Source organism: Theropithecus gelada, chromosome 5, assembly GCF_003255815.1.
Source record: "Theropithecus gelada isolate Dixy chromosome 5, Tgel_1.0, whole genome shotgun sequence".
Classification (NCBI taxonomy): Eukaryota; Metazoa; Chordata; class Mammalia; order Primates; family Cercopithecidae; genus Theropithecus; species Theropithecus gelada.
The window spans coordinates 118,684,909-118,706,991 of NC_037672.1; the positions used below are offsets into that span (position 1 = coordinate 118,684,909).

Genomic DNA, 22,083 nt, shown 5'->3' on the forward strand with positions numbered 1-22,083 from the left:
CTAAAATTCCCTTAACTGTCATTTAATTCATTGGATTATTCATAAAATAAAGATATTAAATAACATAGAAACCACATACATAGAGCTCAGTAGAGAAGGATATAAATTAAAGCCCTTGGGATCTTTTGTTTTCTGCTATTTGAATAGAGTTTTGCTGAATACACATAAAGAAAGAAACTGATTTGGGATAAATAATATTACTCATTTATTCAGAATTTTACATATTGTTTCTTCTCAGCAGTAAAATATATTATAAAATGTTCAACTTTGGTGATAATCATTTATTCAAGTTTTTATTAAACATGTGTTATTAACAGGCACTATGTTAGGTACTACAAATTCAAACATGAGTAAGTCATTGTCCCTGACTCCAAGAAGCTTACAGGCTAATCAAGAAAAGAGATTAAGGAATAAATCATTTTAATAATGTGTTATGCTTAAAATAGAATGAAGTGATCTAGCATCTAGATTTATAGAAGTCATAAATTTAAGATAATCGGAACTAAACAGCTAAGTGTCTTAACAAATTGGCAAAAAATTGCAGAAAGTTTGTCTCTTATCCTTGAACATAAAATACAAGAGCATGATATTCATCCTCAGATATTCATCATTGTCTATCCGTTCTTTGGAGGCTTGCTTCCTGGGACTAAGAATTGTGGAATGCTATGGACAGAATGTTGTGCCCCCCTAAAACGTATATGTTGAAATCTTAACCTCCAATGTGATGATAACAGGAGATGGGGCTTTTAGGAGGTGTGTAGATCATGAAGGTGTGCCCTTGTAAGAAGAGACAGGAGAGAGTTTGCTTCCTTTCTCTCTGCTTTCTGCCATGTGAGGGTACAACAAGAAGACTGCTATCTGTCCAGGATGCAAGCAGGCCCTCATGACAATAGAAGCACCAGCACCTTGATCCTGGACTTCCCAGACTCCAGAACTATGAAAAATAAATTTCTGTGTTTAAGCTACGTAGTCTGTGGTATTTTTGTCATAGCATCCACATTGGACTAAGACAGTAGGCATGAAAGCAGAAAAACTGCAAGAAAACATCTTTCTGAAAGCCTCTGAAAACACAGAATCACAACCACATAGGGTCATTCAGGTAAATTACTATGCTGATGGTGCTTGTAAGGAATGATAGCATTTCCTGAATACAGTACTTAAGAAATCCAAATTTGAATGCAGAGATAGAAAGAGAAGTCTATGCAGTCAATTTTTAGAAGAATCCAGTCTTCAACTAGAAAGAGAAGACTATGTAGTCAAGTTCTAGAAGAATCCAGTCTTCAACTGAGGGCTGAGGATCACCAGTGCCCATTTGCCCAAGTTCAACCTTTCTGGGGCATTTTTTTAAGGCAGGTTACCACTAATCTTGGTCTCTAACTGTGTTAGAGTTCTTCAGAGAAAGAGACCAATAGGACTATGTGTGTGTTTGTGTGGGGGGTGGGTATGGAGGGAGACTTATTTTAAGGAATGGGCTCACATCATTATAGGGGTTCCAAGTGCAAAGTCTGTAGAGCAGATCAGCAGACTAGAGGCTTAGTAAGAGTTGATGTTGCTCACTTGAGTCTAAATTCTGCAGGCACTGGCTAGAAACCCAGACAGGATTTCCATGTTTCAGTCTTGGGGAGAATTTCTTCTACTTCAGGAAACCTCAATATTTGTTCTAGTAAGGCCTTCAACTAATTGGATAAGGCCCACCTACAATATAGAGGATGATATGGTTTGGCTGTGTCCCCACCAAAATCTTATCTTGAATTCCCATATGTTGTGGGAGGGACCCAGTCGGAAGTAATTGAATCATGGGGGCAGGTCTTTCCCTTGCTGTTCTCGTGATAGTCAGTAAGTCTCACGAGAGCTGATGGTCGTTATAAGGAGTTTTCCTGCACAAGCCGTCTTTTTGCTTGCTGCCATCCATGTCAGATATGACTTGCTCCTCTGTCATGATTGTGAGGCTTCCCCAGCCAAATGGAACTGTAAGTCCAGTTACACCTCTTTGTTTTGTAAATTGCCCAGTCTTGGGTATGTCTTTATCAGCAACATGAAAATAGACTAATACAGAGGATAATCTGTTTTACTCAATGTCTACTGATTTAAGTGTTAACCACATCTAAGACAAATACTTTCACAGTAACATCTAGACTGGTGTTTGACCAAACAACTGGGCAAAGTCAGCTTGCTCATACCCTAGCCAAGTTGACACATAAAATTAACTATGACACTAACTCATATATTTGGATTTTGGAAGTCCTAGCTACATCTCTAAGGCATAGTAGAGTTTCATCATATCTTGTAAATAAATGCCTGAAATTTGTCCCTTTCCAAGGTAAGGAATTAGATATTTTTTAATGCAGGTCTGATGTGTAGCCAATACTCATCCATCCATCCTATCATTCTGTCCACTATTTTTAATAGCCGATCACTATTTTGAATGTCAACCCTGTCTTACCAGATAGTTGTACAATGTGTTAACATTTAGATTTTTTTGTTTGAACTGTCATTAAAGTGTGGAGTTTAAGGTCCTAATTCATTTCTCCAATGTGAGAGTGAAGAAGTTTCGATATACATATTGGGATAGGACTTGGATTAAACTTCCAACCATATGAAGAGTGTTTTTATTTTTCTAAGGTTTTGTTTGTGTGTGTGAATTTCTTTTTAACTAGATATATTACATGTTTATTCAGGAAAGTAAAGGATCATTTCATTCAAGTAGAAAATGATTGTTGGTAGAACTTAAAGGGAACAAAGAAGGCATACAAGCAGATAAGCTGAGAAATAGTTCCAAATGTAACAATTTAGGTGATCACAAAGACAGTAAAAGAGGTTGCAAAAATCAATGAGGCAGCTCTGCTCTGAAAATTCTATTAATATTTTGAGATATTCTGGTAATCATTTTCAAGTTTTACAATTTCCACAAACAGCAGTATTTTGGAGACTTCTAAGACTTGGTAGCATTTCTAAACATGATTACAGTATCCTCAAACTGTCACAGAATTATAAAATGTATGTGGTAATAATTAGGTTCTTATTAATAGGTAAAAGCACTAGTTATCAAGATACGCTGTTCTTTTTTGCACACTGGTCTGAACATTATATTCTTATCCAACAAATAATGATACTTTCAGAATAACTATAAAATCATTTCAGTGACTTTTATCTACTAGTTTATCAACATTCTATAACTTACTTCACTTTTTGTGCAGGAATGTTGCAGAATCACCAATGTGTTAGGCTGCTTTGCTAAGGCAAAAGATTTGGTGCAGAGAGAAAGAGGTGCCAAATGCTAAACAATGGTAGATCATGAGCTAGTTTTCAAAGAACAGAGACCTCAGCCCATAGTTCAAGTGATCAGGACACATATGCAAACTTGTCCAACCCACAGCCCGTGGGCCACATGCAGCCCAGGACAGCTTTGAATGCAGCCCAATACAAATTCTTAAATTTTCTAAAACATGAGGGCTTTTTGCAATATTTTTTTAGCTTATCTGCCATTGTTAATTTTAGTGTATTTTATGTGTGGCCCAAAACAATTATTCTTCCAGTGCAGCTCAGAGAGGACAAAGGATTGGACACCCATTCTCTAATGGCTGAGAGAGGACTTGGACAAGTGACTAGAGACTCCAGAGTCCATCTTCATAGGGAAGCTCCAGCCACTTCCTCCCATGAGATTAAAGAAACTCCTATGCTGAACTCTTTCAAAGAGTTCTCATTCACATGCACACGAGCTGGAGCAATCTAGGAAGGAGGTAGAACTGTTCCAGCATTATCATCGTAAAGCTCTGCTTCCCCAAAGGTCAGGCCTGGGGTAGTAAATGTGCTGAGCACAGACTTGCCTACCAAGAAACTCCTGACAGCCTAGTTCCAATACCATTGCCCTAGATCCCACTGTGCCTCTCCTTAGTGCATAAATCATTCACTTTTAGGGGCCTTAAGAAAAATAGGAAATTTTTAAAAGGAGTCCTCCTTAGAAATTGTGCCTTTTACCCAGGTTATGGTTCCAGTGAGGCAATTGAAGTGAATTGAATTCATCTCTCTCCAGGCCACATATCTGAGCAGTTCAACCACCAGCACCGGCAACCATCCAAGGTACCCACCCACAAGAAGGAGTAACAGGAAGCTCTTGGGGAACAAAGAGTTGAATGTGTGTTTCAATACATAAGCCACAAGGAAGGGACAATCTGGTCAGGCTGAAAAAAAAAATCTGCAGCACAGCATAACATAAGGGAACACATCTTAAGATACATGTAAACAGTGGCAATGAGGCATGAGGTCTTGCTTGCACTTTCTGATTACATTATTTATATTTGACTTACAGTGTCTTTTGCATAGAGAGAGAAACATCAAGAAAAAATTTCTTGACAGCTATATTTTTGAAAGAATTATGACAACCCAAGTGGCAATAGGATTGAGTGAAATCAACTCAGCACTAGAGGTAGACATTCAGCGTCCTGAGGTATCACTCAAATCTTTAAGAGAAGCAAGATGAATACTTGGCAAATCAATTGGTAAGATATACCCAGGCCTAGGACAAGACACTGTGATTGTCTTAAGGATTCAAAGCAACTGTTAGAAAGGAGAGAAAAGAGCACCAACTACTATAGAAGGAAATAGCTCCAAGTGCTTACACAACATAACACAGTCCACCCAAGGACCCTGAATAATATTGCAGGAGGGGATGGCTTAATTAAACATTTGGCTCTTGACCCAAGGAGCCCTCAACCTTGGAGCTGGGGCTACTTTAACCCATTAGACACAGTCCTATTCTGGCCTCCAGGATCAATGTTCTTTATAAATATGTTTAACTATACATGTAATACTCTACATAGTACATTTTCTCCAGAATATATATGGAGAAATAGATATACTGTAGACACATATACACACACTGCTTCCACTCTGGTTTTTGTTCATCAAAAGAAACAACAAAGATGAAGCCAACACTGAAGGTGTATCCTAACTCTACTATTACTCGCTATGTGACCTTGGGAGCAAACCACTTAGTTTTCCATAGCTATATTTTTTCCTCATCTACAAACTGGGAATAATATCCACACCGTTTTTATGAGCACAAATGAGTTATGGGTAAGTGAAAATGATGCATAAATGTCCAGCACATTGCCCTCTTGTTCACTAGTGCAAAATTCTCCACTGTTTTGTCTGATATTTCCACATTCCTGGGATTAGGAGTCAAAATCAACACCATCAGTCTTTCTTCACTGTCCTTTGCCTAGGTTTTCACTACCAGATGCTACCCCTCAACAATCCCCTTTTGACTGAGTTTCTCACAATGGCTTGCTTCTGGCCTCTCCTAGACATCTGCTCAAATACCTTAGGACTCTAAGGTCCCTGATATCAGATACTCTGAGCCACATTGTCCAAGTATCTCTAACTTGCACTCGATTTTCAGAGCAGCATCTATAGTAGTACTTGAGCCCAGTGGCTTCTAAAGACTTCCTGGACTCAGATTACTAACTCTCTTTTCCTATTCTAGACTCACATGTTTCCATGGGAGGGGAGACTCTCCCAAGATTTAGCAATTTCGGCCGGGCGCGGTGGCTCAAGCCTGTAATCCCAGCACTTTGGGAGGCCGAGACGGGCGGATCACGAGGTCAGGAGATCGAGACCATCCTGGCTAACACAGTGAAACCCCGTCTCTACTAAAAATACAAAAAACTAGCCGGGCGAGGTGGCGGGCGCCTGTAGTCCGAGCTACTCCGGAGGCTGAGGCAGGAGAATGGCGCAAACCCGGGAGGCGGAGCTTGCAGTGAGCTGAGATCCGGCCACTGCACTCCAGCCCGGGCTACAGAGCAAGACTCCGTCTCAAAAAAAAAAAAAAAAAAAAAAAAAAAAGATTTAGCAATTTCATTTAGTGTTGAGGGAGGCAGAGGAAAGCTGATGTCCAGTATGTCTATTTGGCGATCATGACTTAAGTCTATAAGCCTCATTACTGAGGTAATTAACCTCTCAAAATTCCAGATGCTTGTATGCCTTTCTCTGCCATCTTCCCCACTGATGAAAGATAAGACAAAAGGCAAATATTATGAAAACCCTCTCCAGTGAGATCCCCTGCAGAGCCCATTGCCTGCCTGCAGGAACGAAGAAGGGGATTTGTCGAGAAGAATCCCACAGCAGAGGAGTCCAAGGGTTGTACATAACGTGATTCTAAAGTTGGGAGTAAAATTGGACAACTATATTTTATACATAGTAGCATGATATATAAAATTAGATTAAAATGGATCATAGACCTCAATACAAAGTCTAAAACTTTAAAACTTCTGAAAGAAAACATAAGAGAAATTATTTGTGACCCTGGGCTATGCCAAGTTCTCTGCCTTCTTAGGAAAAAGGACATGAGCCATGAAAGAAAAAGAGAAAATATAAATCCCAGACTAGAAGAAAATATTTGAAAAACACATATCTGATAAATAATTGGTATCCAGAATATATAAAGCACTCTCAAATCTCAGCAGCAAGAAAACAAATAGGCAAAAGAATAGGCAAAAGAGCTAAACAAACATTTCAACCAAAAAGGCTATACTGTGGCACATAAGAATATGAAAAGATGATCAGCGCTGTTATTACTAGAAGTGCAAATGAAAACCACTACACACCTATTATGGATACTACTACACACCTATTAGAATAGCTTTTCAAAAAAATAATAAAAGCTCGCAATACCAAGTGCTGAGTAGAATGAGGAACAACTGAAACCCATGCATAACTGATGGCAATACAAAGCTGTGCAGCCACACCGAAAACAAGTATGTCCGTTTTGCATAAAGTTAAACGTAAGCTCAAAGTTAAACATGTGAACCCAAAATACCCAAAAGTTATTTACAGGGAAATAGAAACCTATTTAAACACTTTTTTAAAACTGCAAAAAAATGTTTTAAAACTGCAAAAAAAAGTGTCCATTTTCTGGTGAATAGATAAACAGATTATGGTACCTCCATAGAGTGGAATCTTACAGAGCAATGAAAAGGAATAAACAGTTGATACAGCAGCATGTATAAATCTCCTAAGCATTACTTTAAGTGGAAGAAGCAAAAACCAAAAGTTTCCATTCCAGAATCAGCAAAACTGTGGGAACAGAAATGAGACTAATGGTTGTGGCTGGGGACAGGAAGAGGAGATCGACTATAAATGAGGCCTAGGAGAATGCTTTGAGGTGATGGAGGTGTTCTGCAGCCTTATTGTGCTAGTGGTTATATAGCTACCATGCATCTGTCAAAATTCATAAAACTATACACCTAAAAAGGGTGATTCTACTACATCTAAAATATATCTCACTAAGTTTGACCTTTCAAACAAACACAAATGAAAAACTACAGAGTTCTGTTACCATTTGTCCACTGGTCTCCAGCAATCACACTGTGATGTTTGAAAAACGTGAACGTGGGCTATGCCACAAATTAAAAGCTCCAGGAACACCTTCTTCCCTTTTCTGAAGACTCAGAGAGCCACAGGGAAATTCAGAACTGTGAGTCCTCTTGGCAGCAGTGGCCACTGGTAAAACAGGAGTATTCCTCTAAAGAAGGCTCTCCTATCACCAAGGCACTGGGAGCAGAAACTGGGGGAGCCTCAATATATCCCTGAGTCATCTGCTAAGTCAAGTCTCCTCAGCCTCATGTATACCAAGATTTTGAGCCAAATTATTATTGCGTGGGGCTGGCCTGGGCATTGTGGGATGTTTAGCAGCATCTTTGGTCTCTGCCTACTATATACCAGCAGGCAGCCCCCTCTACTGTGAGAGCCAAAAATGTTTCCAGACATTGCCAAATGTCCCCTTGAGTGGGGGCACAATAGCCTCCAGTTGAGATCCACAGTGCTACATGGAAAGCAAACACTGAAGCAGATCCACTGCCCCTGGGGACGCTCAGAGTGACCTACCGCAGGGGTGGACTGATCACTCATGAAGGATTTCATGAGAAAATGTAAACCCAGATGAGAACAAGCTTATCATTACAAGGCTGGGCCCAGTGAGAACCATGGAAGAAGTCCTCTGGGGGCAAAGAAGATAGACAAAAAACAGAAGAAAAACAGAAGACAAGGATGAATACATTCTTACAAAAGATCCTACCACTGTCATGGTTATGTACTGAGATAATTAAAACATGCCAGAAAAGAGAGATAAAACCTCCAGAAAGAAAAAGCAAAGATCCAGAAATATCTGAAAAGAGCCCAGAAATTAGAAAGCCTACACAAATTTAGTGCAATTTTACTTTAACTTTCCTTCTCAGTTCCACACCAAGTTAACCTCATGAAGTTGAAAACAAAATAAATAATAGTTAACAACAGCTAGCCCATATTAAAAACAACTACAAACTGCCGGGCACGGTGGCTCACGCCTGTAATACCAGCACTTTGGGAGGCTGAGGTGGGTGAATCACAAGGTCAGGAGTTCAAGACCAGCCTGACCAGCGTGGGGAAACCCCGTCTCTACTAAAGATATAAAAATTAGTCGGGTGTGGTGGCATGTGCCTGTAATCCCAGCTACTGGGGAGGCTGAGGCAGGAGAATCATTTGAAAACCTGGAGGCGGAGGTTGCGGTGAGCCGAGATGGCGCCACTGCATTCCAGCCTGAGTGACAGGGCGAGACTCCATTTCAAAAAAAAACAACTATAAACAATCATAAAATTCCTGTGGCAGGTTCACTCAGGGCTCCCACTTAGAAATGGGCTGGAGAAAGAAGCTCTTAATATAAATGCACAATATTTAAAACATACCACAAAACCAAATGCACATAATGCACACAACAATCAAAAGGTAATTTCACCACAGATAAAATTCAGAAAAAAATCAGCAAACTCAGAGAGTAAGAACTGGGTACAATGATTTCAAGGAAACAAAGACAGAAGTTCAGGTCAGACAACAGAAAACAGGATAGAAAGCAGTGAAATAATTGCCCAAGTCCTCGTGCTAGGAGTCTGGAAAACAAAGTATTTGTTCAAGATGTATGGGAACAGCTACAGGGTATTATATAAAAAGTGGAGTTTTATACAAAGACCAAGACCTTCTGAGTGGGGTCCCTGTGTAATTCCTGCTCAGGACCCGGACTTTTCGAATTAGAACTGACCTGAGCCTATTAATACAAACTAGTAGGTATGGTGAACTGAAGAGAGTCGTGAGAAAGTGGAACACCAGGGCTTTTTTAAACCATTATTTAGATTTCTGCAAAATTTAAAAGGATAAAAACTAAATTTCTTCTTTCCTTCCTTTTTTTTTTTTTAAGACGAAGCCTCACTGTCGCCCAGGCTGGAGTGCAATGGCGCGATCTAGGCTCACTGCAACCTCCGCCTCCTGGGTTTAAGCGATTCTCCTGCATCACCCTCCTGAGTAGCTGGGACTACAGGCACATGCCAGCACGCCTGGCTAATTTTTTGTATTTTTAGTAGAGACGGGGTTTCACCGTGTTAGCCAGGATGGTCTCGATCTCCTGACCTTGTGATCCGCCTGCCTCAGCCTCTTAAAGTGCTGGGATTACAGACCCGAGCCACCGCACCTGGCCTAAATTTCTTCTTTCTAAACTTTAATGGATATTTAAAAATCAGAATATCTATTTTTTTTAACACTGACTTGAAGTTCTTGTTAACCTACCTTTTAAGTATATTTCACTAATGCTATGACAACTCCATCAACCTGCCTTTAGTTATCCACCTAAAGGATTCAAGATTGGTTTAAGAATGATTACAGAGAAAGAAAGCGTAACTGAGTGGCCTACATATCATTTCAGTTGGGAAAATAAAGAAAGAAAATTGATTTAAGGACAATTTATGCACGGTGTACTATAGTACAAAATGTAGAAATTGATTAGAAAAAGAGGCAATTTGATGATAAAAAGAGACAAGGCAAGTAATGCTTTTGTAATATAGCTAGAGAAAATGTAATCAAGGCAGCCAAGGGTCTTGGGATATTATTTTCCATACAGGAGGTATGGAAAAGGCTGCTGTCTACACAATACCTATTCTTCCTTTCTACAACAGAACCCTCTGTATTGTGGGGGTTGGGTAGCAGAAAACACACTGCACTCACATTTGCAGGCATGGTATTTCGGAATGGATGTGAGAAACAACTGCCTGTAGTGAGAGGGTACCATAAAACTGTTCAATACATATCCTTTGTACAAAAAAAAAAATGGTATTATCAATCTAAGAGTAACAATTTGGGAAGTCCAAATTTTATACAAAGCACCTGAAAATGTCCATAGCAGCAGCAATAAGCTCAGCTAAAAAATAATTACTAACTCATCTCCCAGATGCCCTTGCTTATGTGGTCTATGGTATATGAACCTAACACACTGGGCGGAGCTTCTGGGAAACTCTTTAAACAGGAGTGACTCATCTGCAAGGCATATCATTTTTCTTTTCCCACTGCATCCTTCCAGAATGCAAATATGGTAGATAGAAACCCTTTGTGATCACAGAATGATCTTGTAGATGAAGCCACAATTAAATAATAGAGGAATAGGAAGGTAGGAGTCTGGGTTGCTGATGGGATCATAGAAAAGAAACAGCCCAAGGTTGGCTACTATCAGTCTTCACGGTATGTGAAAGGAAAATAAGCTATCTTATTTAAACCACTGTTTGTTGTTATTGTTGTGGTGGTGGTGGTGGTGGTGGTGACAGTGATGCTTGTTTTGCCCTTTATGTGGTTCAATAAGCCACTGGTTTTTGAGTTCTCCTCTATTAACAGCCATTTGCAGTTAGAACGGATATTGCAGTTCCCAGTTGCCTAAGAGGGCTAACTCCTACCTAATGGAGTTAGGTAAGAGTATTCTGTTAGATTCTGATAGGCTCTTGCATGATATTATGATGGGCACAGCTGGAAACACAGAGTGGATAGTTGGAAAAAAAAAACACCTGTGCACATGGAGCTTTTCCTCTGAATTAAGCCAAGCTAATTATGTTAATAAATTTTACTACAATGTTTTAATTAAAAATTAATATATGCAAACCCACTTCTACAGTTGAAGATAAGATTTGAGTGACGAGCTGACGTTTAGAATGAGCCAACCCACTACACACCAACAACAAAGTAAGAGCCAAATCAGGAATGCAATCGCCATTTACAATTGCCACAGAAAAATTTCCAGGTATTTTACCTAGGAATATAGCTAACCAGGGAGGTGAAAGATCTCTACAAAGAGAACTACAAAACACTACTCAAAGAAATCAGAGATGACATGAACAAATGCAAAAATGTTCCATATTGATGGATAGAAGAATCAATATCATTAAAATGACCATAGTGCCCAAGCAATTTATAGATTCAATACTATTCCTATTAAAGTACTAGTTACGCTCTTCTTCTCCGAGAAAACACCAAATGGCAGATGACGCCGGTGCAGCGGGGGGGGCCTGGAGGGCCCTGGTGGCCCTGGGATGGGGAACCAAGGTGGCTTCCGCGGAGGTTTTGGCAGTGGCATCCGGGGCCAGGATGGTGGCCGTGGACGGGGCCGGGGCCGAGGCTGCGGAGCTCGCGGAGGCAAGGCCGAGGATAAGGAGTGGATGCCTGTCACCAGGCTGGGCCGCTTGGTCAAGGACATAAAGATCAAGTCCCTGGAGGAGATCTACCTCTTCTCCCTGCCCATTAAGGAATCTGAGATCATTGACTTTTTCTTGGGTGCCTCTCTTAAAGACGAGATTTTGAAGATTATGCGGGTGCAGAAGCAGACCAGTGCTGGCCAGCGCAGCAGGTTCAAGGCGTTTGTTGCTATCGGGGACTACAATGGCCACGTCGGCCTGGGTGTTAAGTGCTCCAAGGAGGTGGCCACCGCCATCCGTGGGGCCATCATCCTGGCCAAACTCTCCATTGTCCTGGTGCGCAGAGGCTACTGGGGGAATAAGATCGGCAAGTCCCACACCGTCCCGTGCAAGGTGACAGGCCGCTGGGCTCTGTGCTGGTGGTGTGCTTCATCCCTGCACCCAGGGGCACTGGCATCGTCTCAGCGCCTGTGCCCAAGAAGTTGCTCATGATGGCTGGTATCGATGACTGCTACACCTCAGTCCGGGGCTGCACTGCCACCCTGGGCAACTTCACCAAGGCCACCTTTGATGCCATCTCTAAGACCTACAGCTACCTGACCCCTGACCTCTGGAAGGAGACTGTGTTTACCAAGTCTCCCTATCAGGAATTCACTGACCACCTTGTCAAGACTCACACCAGAGTCTCCGTGTAGAGGACCCACGCTCCAGCTGTGGCTACAACATAGGGTTTTTATACAAGAAAAATAAAGTGAATTAAGCCTGGAAAAAAAATACCAGTTACATTCTTCACAGAACTAGAAAAAAACTATTTTAAAATTCATATGGAACCAAAAAAGAGCCTGAATAGCCAAGGCAATCCTAAGCAAAAGGAATAAAGCTGGAGGCATATTGTTACTTAACTTCAAACTATACTACAGGGCTACAGTAATCAAAATAGCATGGCACTGGTACAAAAACAGACACATAGGCCAACAGAGCAGAATAGAGAATCCAGAAATAAGGTCGCATACCTACAACTATATGATCTTTGGCAAAACTGACAAAAACAAGCAATGGGGAAATGACTCCATATTCAATAAATGATGCTGGGATAACTGGCTGGCCATATGCAGAAGATTGAAAATAAATCCATTCTTTATACCATATACAAAAATTAAAGACTTAAATGTGAAACCCAAAACTAGAAAAACCCTGGAGGACAATCTAGGCAATTCCATCCTGGACATAGGAACAGGGCAAAGATTTCATGACAAGGACACCAAAAGCAATTACAACAAAAGAAAAAATTGACAAATGGGATCTAATTAAACTAAAGAGCTTCTTCACAGCAAAAGAAACTATCAACAGAGTGAATGGGCAACGCACAAAACAGGAGAAAATTTTTGCAAACTATGCATCAGACAATGGTCTAATATCCAGCATCTAAAAGAAACTTAAACAAATTTATGAGAAGAAAACAAACAACCTCATTAAAAAGTGGGTAGAGAATATGAACAGACACTTTTCAAAAGAAGGCATACATGTAACCAACAATCATATGAAAAGAAAACCCAACATCAGTGATTATTAGAGAAATGCATAGCAAAACCACAATGAGATACCATCTCACACCAGTCAGAGTGGCTATTATTAAAAGGTAAAAAAATAACAGATGTTGGTGAGGTTGTGGAGAACTTATACACTGTTGGTGGGAGTGTTAGTTCAACCATTGTGGAAGACAGTTTGGTGATTCCTCAAAGATCTAAAAACAGAAATACCATTCAATCCAGCAATCCCATTATTAGGTAGGTATATATCTCAAGGAACATAAATCGTTCTATCATAAAACCACATGCATGCGTGTGTTCATTACAGCACTATTCACAATAGCAAAGACATACAATCAACCTAAATGTCCATCAGTGGTAGACTAAATAAAGAAAATGTGGTATATATACAACATGGAATACTATGCAGCCACAAAAGAATAAAATTATTTCTTTTGCAGGAACACAGATGGAGCTGAAGGCCATTATCCTTAGCAAACTAGCACAGAAACAGAAAACTAAATACCATATGTTTTCACTTATAACTGGGAGCTAAATGATGAGAACACATGGACATATAGAGGGGAAAAATACACTAAGGCCTATCAGAGAGTGGAGGGTGAACGGAGAGAGAGGATCAGGAAAAATAATTAATGGGTACTAGGTTTAATACCTTGGTGACAAAATAATTGGTACAACGAACTCCCATGAAACAAATTTACCTCTATGACAAACCTGCACATGTATCCCTGAACTTAAAATAAAAGTTACATATTTAAAAATTTTTTAAATAGTTAATTGATTAAAAAAGAGTAAGCCAATCCAGCTTTAAAATCTGCCTGTACACATCAAAAGTGCAAGCAGCAAAAGAAAAACTAGATAAATTGAATTTTAACTAATTTTAAAATTTCTGTGCATCAAGAGAATAAAAATACAACCCACAAAATGGAAAAAAATAATTGCAAATCGTATCTCCGGTAAGGGATTAATAGCAAGAATATATAAAGAATTCTTACAACTCAACAACAAAAAAGCAAACTACCTAGTATAAAAATGTGCAAAGAGCTTGAAAAATATTTCTCCAAAGAAGATATACAAATGGGCAATAAGCATATGCAAAGATGTTCAATATCATTAGTCATTAGGGAAATGTAAATCAAAACCACAACAAGACACATTCACACCCATTAGTTATGGCTCTTCAAAAAGTTAGAAAACAAAGTTGGTGAGGATGTGGAGAAATTGGAATGTTTGTTCATTGCTGGTAGAATGGTGCAGCCACTGTGGAAAAAAATGTTACCATTTCTCAAAAAGTTAAACATAGAACTACTATACAGTTCAGCAACTCTTCAAACGGGGATTTGGGGAGGCTGACTTTGCTGATTAGTTAACACTTTGCAGAGTGTCAGTTACTGCCTGTCCTATGCCCTTACAGATGAAGTCTCTGAAAGGTCCTCCCTATAAACTCAAGATGGGAATGTCTGCATCTTCAGCCCATCAGAGATTTAAGGACTGGAATAGTCTTATTAACATAGTCTATGGAAGAAGGTGAATTGAAAGTAAGCCTAAGTCATAGGCTCCCCTGCCTTCCATCATATAGACCTGGTTTGTATATTCATCATCAAGTGTCAAGGTGAGCAAATACATATAAGAAAATCTTGTTCTTGAGTTTCAAATAATAGTATTCCATTAGCCTGACTTCTCAAAAGCAACTTACCTATTGTTTTATTCTATTTGTTCTAAAAAATAAAAAATAAAGGTCAGCAATGCATTAGATTCTTGCTTGACCTAAATCAGCATATGCCCAACTCTAATTCAATTCATTTGTAATGATCCCATGTGGAAAATCTGAAAGGTTGAATAGAAAGACCTCAGATCAACTATATCAATTAAAATTTTTCCTTAGAAACCAGGTGATAATGATAGAACATATCTCCGAGGGACTGACAATGGGAAGATGCATATACAAACAAAAACAAATGGTTCATGAATAATAATATGAATCCTCAAGGATGGGTCAATTAAGACTTTTGAATTTTTTTTAAATCCACTCAGTGTTAAAAATCAGTGACTACAGTTTTATATATATGGGATAGAGACCTGTTAGGAGAATAAAAATCACATAAGGTATTTTAACAGGGAGAGTTTAATATAAAGAACTAAATTAGGTGAAAGAATTTTCAACAACAACAAAAAAAGTTAAAGAACAGTAAAGTATCATTAAACTAGCAACTACAGGAAGCAGCTACAATCCCTAGGGTTAAGAGAGCACAAGGATGAGGTTGGAACTATTAAAGCTTCTTAGGCTTCGGACAAGGGGCCCCAGGGAGCTGACTCTCAGACCTCTGAAAAGAGTGTATTTCTTAGCTGGAGGAGGTATCTCTGAGCATGGAGGAGGAAGTCCATGGGGCAGGAATTCAGACTTCACAAAAAAGTGAATTCCCGCTAGTGGCTGCTGGTGTCTCTGAGGGGCACAATGAGGCTGGCTCTGCAAATATTGGAAAATCTCCAAAATTGATTGCTTCTATAAAAACAAAGTACTACTGCCACACTGAATAAATGAGACCGCTGTGATGCGACTGGAACCCATTCTGTCAGCAAACAGGAAGGATTTCCTTCCTTCTTTTTTCTCTAGCCTTGCAATTCTCTCATGTCCCCATTTGTCAGAGTCTAACAGAGAACCAGATTGCAAAGGAATCCTATCCTATTTGCAGAATCAGGCCCTAATATCACAAAGCAGAGTATAAAAAGTGGATTTCGACCTGAGACACAATAGCTTAATAATTGATACAATCTACCTCTTTGTCTACTCGGTATCCACACACATATCCATACACATCTTTCTACCTATATTTGAGATTTCATATAACAACAAAAAGAACTCCATATTTGCACCTAACATAATGAAACTGTTCCTTAGACAAATGAAGGCATTCTCATCCTCTCCCCAAAATATGGGGATACAAAGTCCCAGTTGTCATTGGGACAACTAATAATATAACTCTCTGAGTTATATTAATTATACCTAAAATTCAGTCACAGCCACATGTAATTGTTCTTCTATCTAGACTATGTCGCAAAGTTTACAAAACTTGCATAAGATTATTTTAAAAAGGAAAATTTAAAAGATGTATATGTTTATGTATACACGCACACACGAAAGAAAATGAATACATAGCTGCTGCACTCCTCGTTTCTGTAAGGTCACATGGCCATAGCTGATATTTATAACTCCGTTCTTCTACCTTCTGTTCATGTTTCCCTTGTCCACAGTCAGGCCTCAGCTAGTCAGGAGTCTCCACCTTGCAGGTAAACTAAACCCTCATTTCTGAAGATTCTAAATCTCCAGTTGTACTATTTTTTTAGGTACTGTAGTTTTCTATTTTCTTTTACTCTTGAACAAGAAAGTATTAAAAACTCCACAGAATTTTCTGAGTTCCAAATATATTTCTTATTGTCCCCATAGTCTGGCAGGCACCCAATTTCCTATTGTAAATCAGTACCAATGTCCCCAGATAGTAGTTAACCTCCTTCTTGACATATTAGCCAAAATGGCTAAGTGACAGTCTTAAGTTCAATATTAGAACAATTGTTGCATCCTTCTTGGGAACCAATACCTCCAATTCAGCAAAGTTCAAAGTTGTAGGGAAGGGAAGAGAAAATTCTATGGGTGGGTTTTTTTGTTTTTTTTGTTCTGTTTTGTTTTGTTTGAGACGGAATCTCACTCTGTCGCCCAGGCTGGAGTGCAGTGGCGCGATCTCAACTCACTGCAAGCCTCACCTCCCGGGTTCATGCCATTCTCCTGCCTCAGCCTCCTGAGTAGCTCTCATTAGGGTGGGTTATTAATGTAATAGTGAGAGGAACAGTTCCCACATATACACTTTGATTGTTGCACTCACATATTGGTCCATACACTCAGCCAATGGAAGAGGAAGCCTCATATATTGGTTGATGATTCAAAGTACACCCTTGTGTTGTAAATGGAGGAGTGAGTCTCCCTTACAGGGTCTTTAAGGATAGTTTCAACATGGCTGGGGAAATTATACTCAAAGAGAACTATGAAATTAAATGATTTATTATACTCATAGGTCCTAGAGACAGGAGGTATGACACCCCACACCACACAAGGAGCACATTCAACCAAGTAGGGGTGAGCCAAGAGAGGGTTTAGGGGGAGAACCCTTCAGCAAGACACTTTACTGGGGGGAGGGTGGAGTACACAAGCAAAAGGTGTGGTGGGGTTATATAGGTGTGTTTGAATGTCACTAGGTTACAGTCTGGGGGTGCAAGACATGGAACTTGGGGCAGGGACCAGTTTTATCACACCAGTGTACCTGGGAAGGGGTCATAGCCTGTTTGTGGGGATAAAAATAAAAATGAAGTTTTGTTGCAATACAATACCGCCTCCTATATGACAGAACCACAATCTTTTCAGCTTGTTACCTCCCAACTGAAGTCATAACTGAATCTCCAATAAGCTATTTCAGCACTGTGTTAGGACAACTGATCTGGGTGATAAGGTAATGGTCAATCTCATGGACATGAGCCCATTGTCAGACTTGTTTTTCTGTGACATTAGTTACTTAATCAGAAGAATAATAGGCAGATTACTTTGATAGTAACACAGATGCTGGAGAGAATATCATGACCATGACATTATGAACTGCAAAGTCAAATCCATAGCAAGAATACATGTGTCTTCAAGTGAAATCAAGTATCCCCCCTGCCCATGATGGTAAAAGGTGAGCACTAGGTGGCTGGCTAATTCCCTCTGGGAATGGTGCCATGCCAAGGGCTCAGTGTTGACCTCTGCTCTTGACAGGGCAGCTTATCAACAGTAGCAGCAGCCTCTGAGAGGTAAAATTCATGTTGCCAAGCCCATAAATGGCCTTCACCGCTGCCACTGTGGTCACTTTGTACATATGTTCAGTTTGCAACACTGGAGTGGCTGAGTTTGAGGCTGATGTGCACCCACAGAATGTATCATTTTGTTCAACTATTAAGAGCTTCCTCTGCAATTGGTGCCCTTTGATTAGAATTCAGATGGGGTTCAAGTATCTTTATACTGTGTACCTATTCTGAAAGAATCTAACCACAAACCTCTCCCCTAGACCTCCTTATCATCAATCATCTGTTCTTTCCAAGTCTCTGACCATCCAACCAAAACGATTAGAAACAGTGAGGATCTGTAATTCTGGCCAGCTCTATCCAAAGTGAACAACCAAATGCAACCTCAAAGTTCTGCCCATTTGGAGGATTTTCCTTTATCACTGTCCTTCAGGCCACTCCTGAACAAGGCTTTTATGTGACAGATATTCAATTCCACAACCATCCATAAACCAAGCCTACAGTTTGTTTCTTCTTGGTCAAAACTTCCCAAAGAATTTTCCAGGAAGCCACAGGTATGGAAGAAGAAAAAAGACAACACAGCAGGAGTTAGTTTTGAACGAGTCTGGGGTATCTACTCGTGCAACTTTCTTATGCCTTTCAGACCAGCCCAAGCTCAATTTATTATATTCCATTTCCATTTAATAATCTATTGCATTGCTTGTGGCTAAAATTATGACTGGTAACAACATCTAGATTATGAGAGGAACCTTAGGTCACCCGATTGTTTGATGTCTAATGACTGGACATTCAGTCTCTACTGAGGCCCAGTAGCAAACCTGGAGCTATTTCTCAAAAGAATAGCTATCTATAGAAGGATGTGTGGATTTGTTCAAAACTCTAGATATCTGCTCTGTAATTATTTTCTTGGTGCTTGCCAAAGACTCCATAGAGCATCCCTATTTTCCACAGCATGTTCAAGTTTATCAAATCTGCTGATTGATTAAAGCCTAAGTGGAAGAGCCTTAGGCTTTTCACTGCTGCAGAGCCTTCTCTGACTGTTTCTATTCAAAACTGACAACCTACAGGTTACTTGGTAGGAGGTGTCATAAACATTCAAATATGACATATGTTGCCTCCTCAAAAATACCAAAGGCAAAATTCACCTAGCATTGTGCCCCTTTGTTGGTTGGTGGTACAAGTTTTTTTTGTTTTTTTGTTTTTGTTTTTGTTTTTGTTTGAGACAGAGTCTTGCTCTGTCGCCCAGGCTGGAGTGCAGTGGTGGGATCTTGGCTCACTGCAACCTCGGCCTCCCGGGTTCAAGTGATTCTCCTGCCTCAGCCTCCCAAGGAGCTGGGACTACAGGCACCCGCCACCACACCCAGCTACTTTTTTTTTTTTAGTAGAGGCGGGCTTTCACCAGACCAGGCTGGTCTCGAACTCCTGACCTGAAATGATCCACCCACCTCAGCCTCCCGAAGTGCTGGGATTACAGGCTTGAGCCACCATGCCCGGCCCATTTTCTTCATGTCCTATCAAGGGTACGTACTATCAACATGACTTATCACTATTGCTGTTGACCTTGATCACCTGACTGAGGTAGTGTTTGTTAGGTTTCTTCAATGCAAAGTTGCTTCTTCCTCCTTTCCATACTGTATTATTTGAAAGGAAGTAACTACGTGCAGATCATAGCTAAAGAGAGGGGAATTATACTCTGTCTCTTCAAGGAGAGAGCGGTATGGTACTTTCTGAGCATGCCCACCACCCTCTTCTCATTCTCTTCCCCTGCTATGCTAGGGGGAAAAAGTGAAATTATGTCTTTCCCTGACAGTCAGTGAGAAGCACTGGATGAAAAAGGAGCCACGTGCTGCTAAGAGGGCAGGGCGCACATCCAATGCCAGGTGACAAGACCAAGGGCACATATGCTGTCACGGGTGCCATCACTAATGGTAGGTGCATCATGTTTTCAGACTGAACTCCCTGCCTCTAATCTGAAGACTTCCTTTCCCCCTTGCTGGAACCACTTGGCTCCTACTTGCAGGCTCTACCCTTTCCATCCGTAGGTGCAACCCAGACCTTGGCATTTTGGGGCAAGCTGGACTCGCATTCAGTACCAAGCCAGCCTTACCATGAAGCCCAGTACCTTCTAGCACCAGTTCCAATCACTGATTACTCTCTCTTGTTTGCCATTTTTAGGAAGCCCCCTAGTAACTTAATATCTCTAAGACAGATGGTTCATCTTGCTACTTCCAGTGGGTTCTCCTTTCCAGCTGCCAGGGTCCAACACGAATGTCCCGTCACTTTAAAAGCCTATTAGATTATTAAGGAAGTAAAGATGAGAAGCAAATGTAGAGAATATTCTTTTCAGCATTTTTAACTAGATATTGCAAACTATTTAAACATCCCACATAGTAAAATAATGATATAGCCAGATGACGAAATAACATACAGTTGTTGAACGTGATGTATAGTTGAAATATATTTATTGACATGGAAGGAAATAAAATAGTGAAACGGAAAAGTGATAAAATATTTTGTAAAACAGGACTCTATTTTGATAAAAATCGCATGTGCATGTAGATAAAAATTCAAAAAGGTCATACTCTTTGGACATAATACCAAATGTTAATAGCTGTTATCTATGGGATTACTGATTACTTTTTTTCTCTTCTTTCATATTGTATTTTCTTTTTCTACTATGAACATGTATTAATTATGTAATAATTGTATTTGTTTATTTTAAAGACAGGGTCTCATTCTGTTGCCCAGGTAGCAGTGCAGTGGCAATGTCATAGTTCGCTGCAGCCTCAAGCTCCTGGGCTCAAGCAATCCTCTTGCCCTCAGTCTCTTAAATAGGTTGCACTACAGGCATGTGCCCCCAGGCAAGTGAAATTTCTTTTTTATTTGTTGTTTTTTTTTTTTGGTCGGTGGGGACCGGACTGGGGTCTTGCTTTGTTGCTTAGGCTGGTCTCAAACTTCTGGCCTCAAGCAAAAAGTGCTGGGATTATAGGCATTAGCCCACCTCAGCCAACCTTGTAATAATATTTTTAACTATTCCTTGAATTCATGAGCCATAAAATGATTGCATGTACCACAGACAGTAATAGTTGGTGTCCTTAATTTTAGTCTTATCCTTATTTATAATAGCATTGACTTCAGAATTGAGGGCTCATATGTTTAGAAAAACAAGAGGCAGATTGAATCTATAACATTTTATGAAAACCATTAACACTGAAAAATACTGTAAATGGTTTTTTCAAAAAACAAGTCATACAATAAATTTTTAATAGTGGTTAGTTCTGATCAGTATGATGTTAAGTGAGTTTTATGTTTTTATTTTGCTTTGCTTTCCTTTATTTTCCTACTTTTCAAAACATGCTACCCTCAAAATGTGGTTTTAAACGGGAAGACAATGAAAAGTTATTGATATCATCATTTGTCACTATTCCATGAGAGTCTGGGAATGCTGGAACAGAGTAACCCAGGACAACAAGCTCTGCAGACTGCCCTGTTAGTGCAGGGGTACTCAACCACATACCACTGGCGGCTCAGAGCGAAAGGCTTTACTGAAAATGCATCTACATTTTCAGCCACTTGACTGCAGGGACCATGTCTTAAACAATTTGTGCTTGCCAAGTGCATTGCATCAAGAAGGGGCACAGTATATTTGTCAAAAGAAATAATGATCATGGGTACGAGGGAAGATGATGAAGAGAAGTGAGTTAAAGGGCACAAACAAACAGTAAAACATAAGGAATAAATTCAATATTTGATAGCAGAGTAGGATGACCATACTTAAAAAATGTATTGTGCTAGGGTAATGGAAACTTTAAATACCCTGACTTGAACACTATGAATTATATTCATATGAAAAATTTCTCATGTATCCCATAATTAGCACAAATTTAAAAAAAAAAAAAAAAAAGGACCATGGTAGAAAGAAAAAAAGAAATAATAAAGATCTCAAGACACTTAGAAGTTACAGGGGATTGACAGTCACCTGGATCCAACTTTAACAAAAATCACTACATTCATAGTGTTTGACCTCGTAGCCTTTGATGGTCCTTAGTTAAATAACGAGACATCCAGCCTCCTGCTGCTTGCCCAGTTCCTAATTCCACATCAATCTGTCTTTGTCTCAAACACATCCAGAGTTTCCCAACCCCCACCAATTTTCTGGCTATCAGAGAGGGCTCAGCTGTCTATCCCTGATATATGACTGTGGTCTGCCCTACCCAGGGAGACCACAT

The 22,083-nt window shown here is 39.9% G+C and overlaps 1 pseudogene across 1 annotated transcript; it reads left to right on the forward strand.

Annotated features, from left to right (window-relative positions):
* The first annotated feature begins 11,319 nt into the window (after positions 1 to 11,319).
* LOC112625082 lies at positions 11,320 to 12,205 on the forward strand (annotated as a pseudogene). Its single transcript, XR_003119516.1, has one exon. The product of XR_003119516.1 is annotated as a 40S ribosomal protein S2 pseudogene (transcript).
* Positions 12,206 to 22,083: the final 9,878 nt, after the last annotated feature.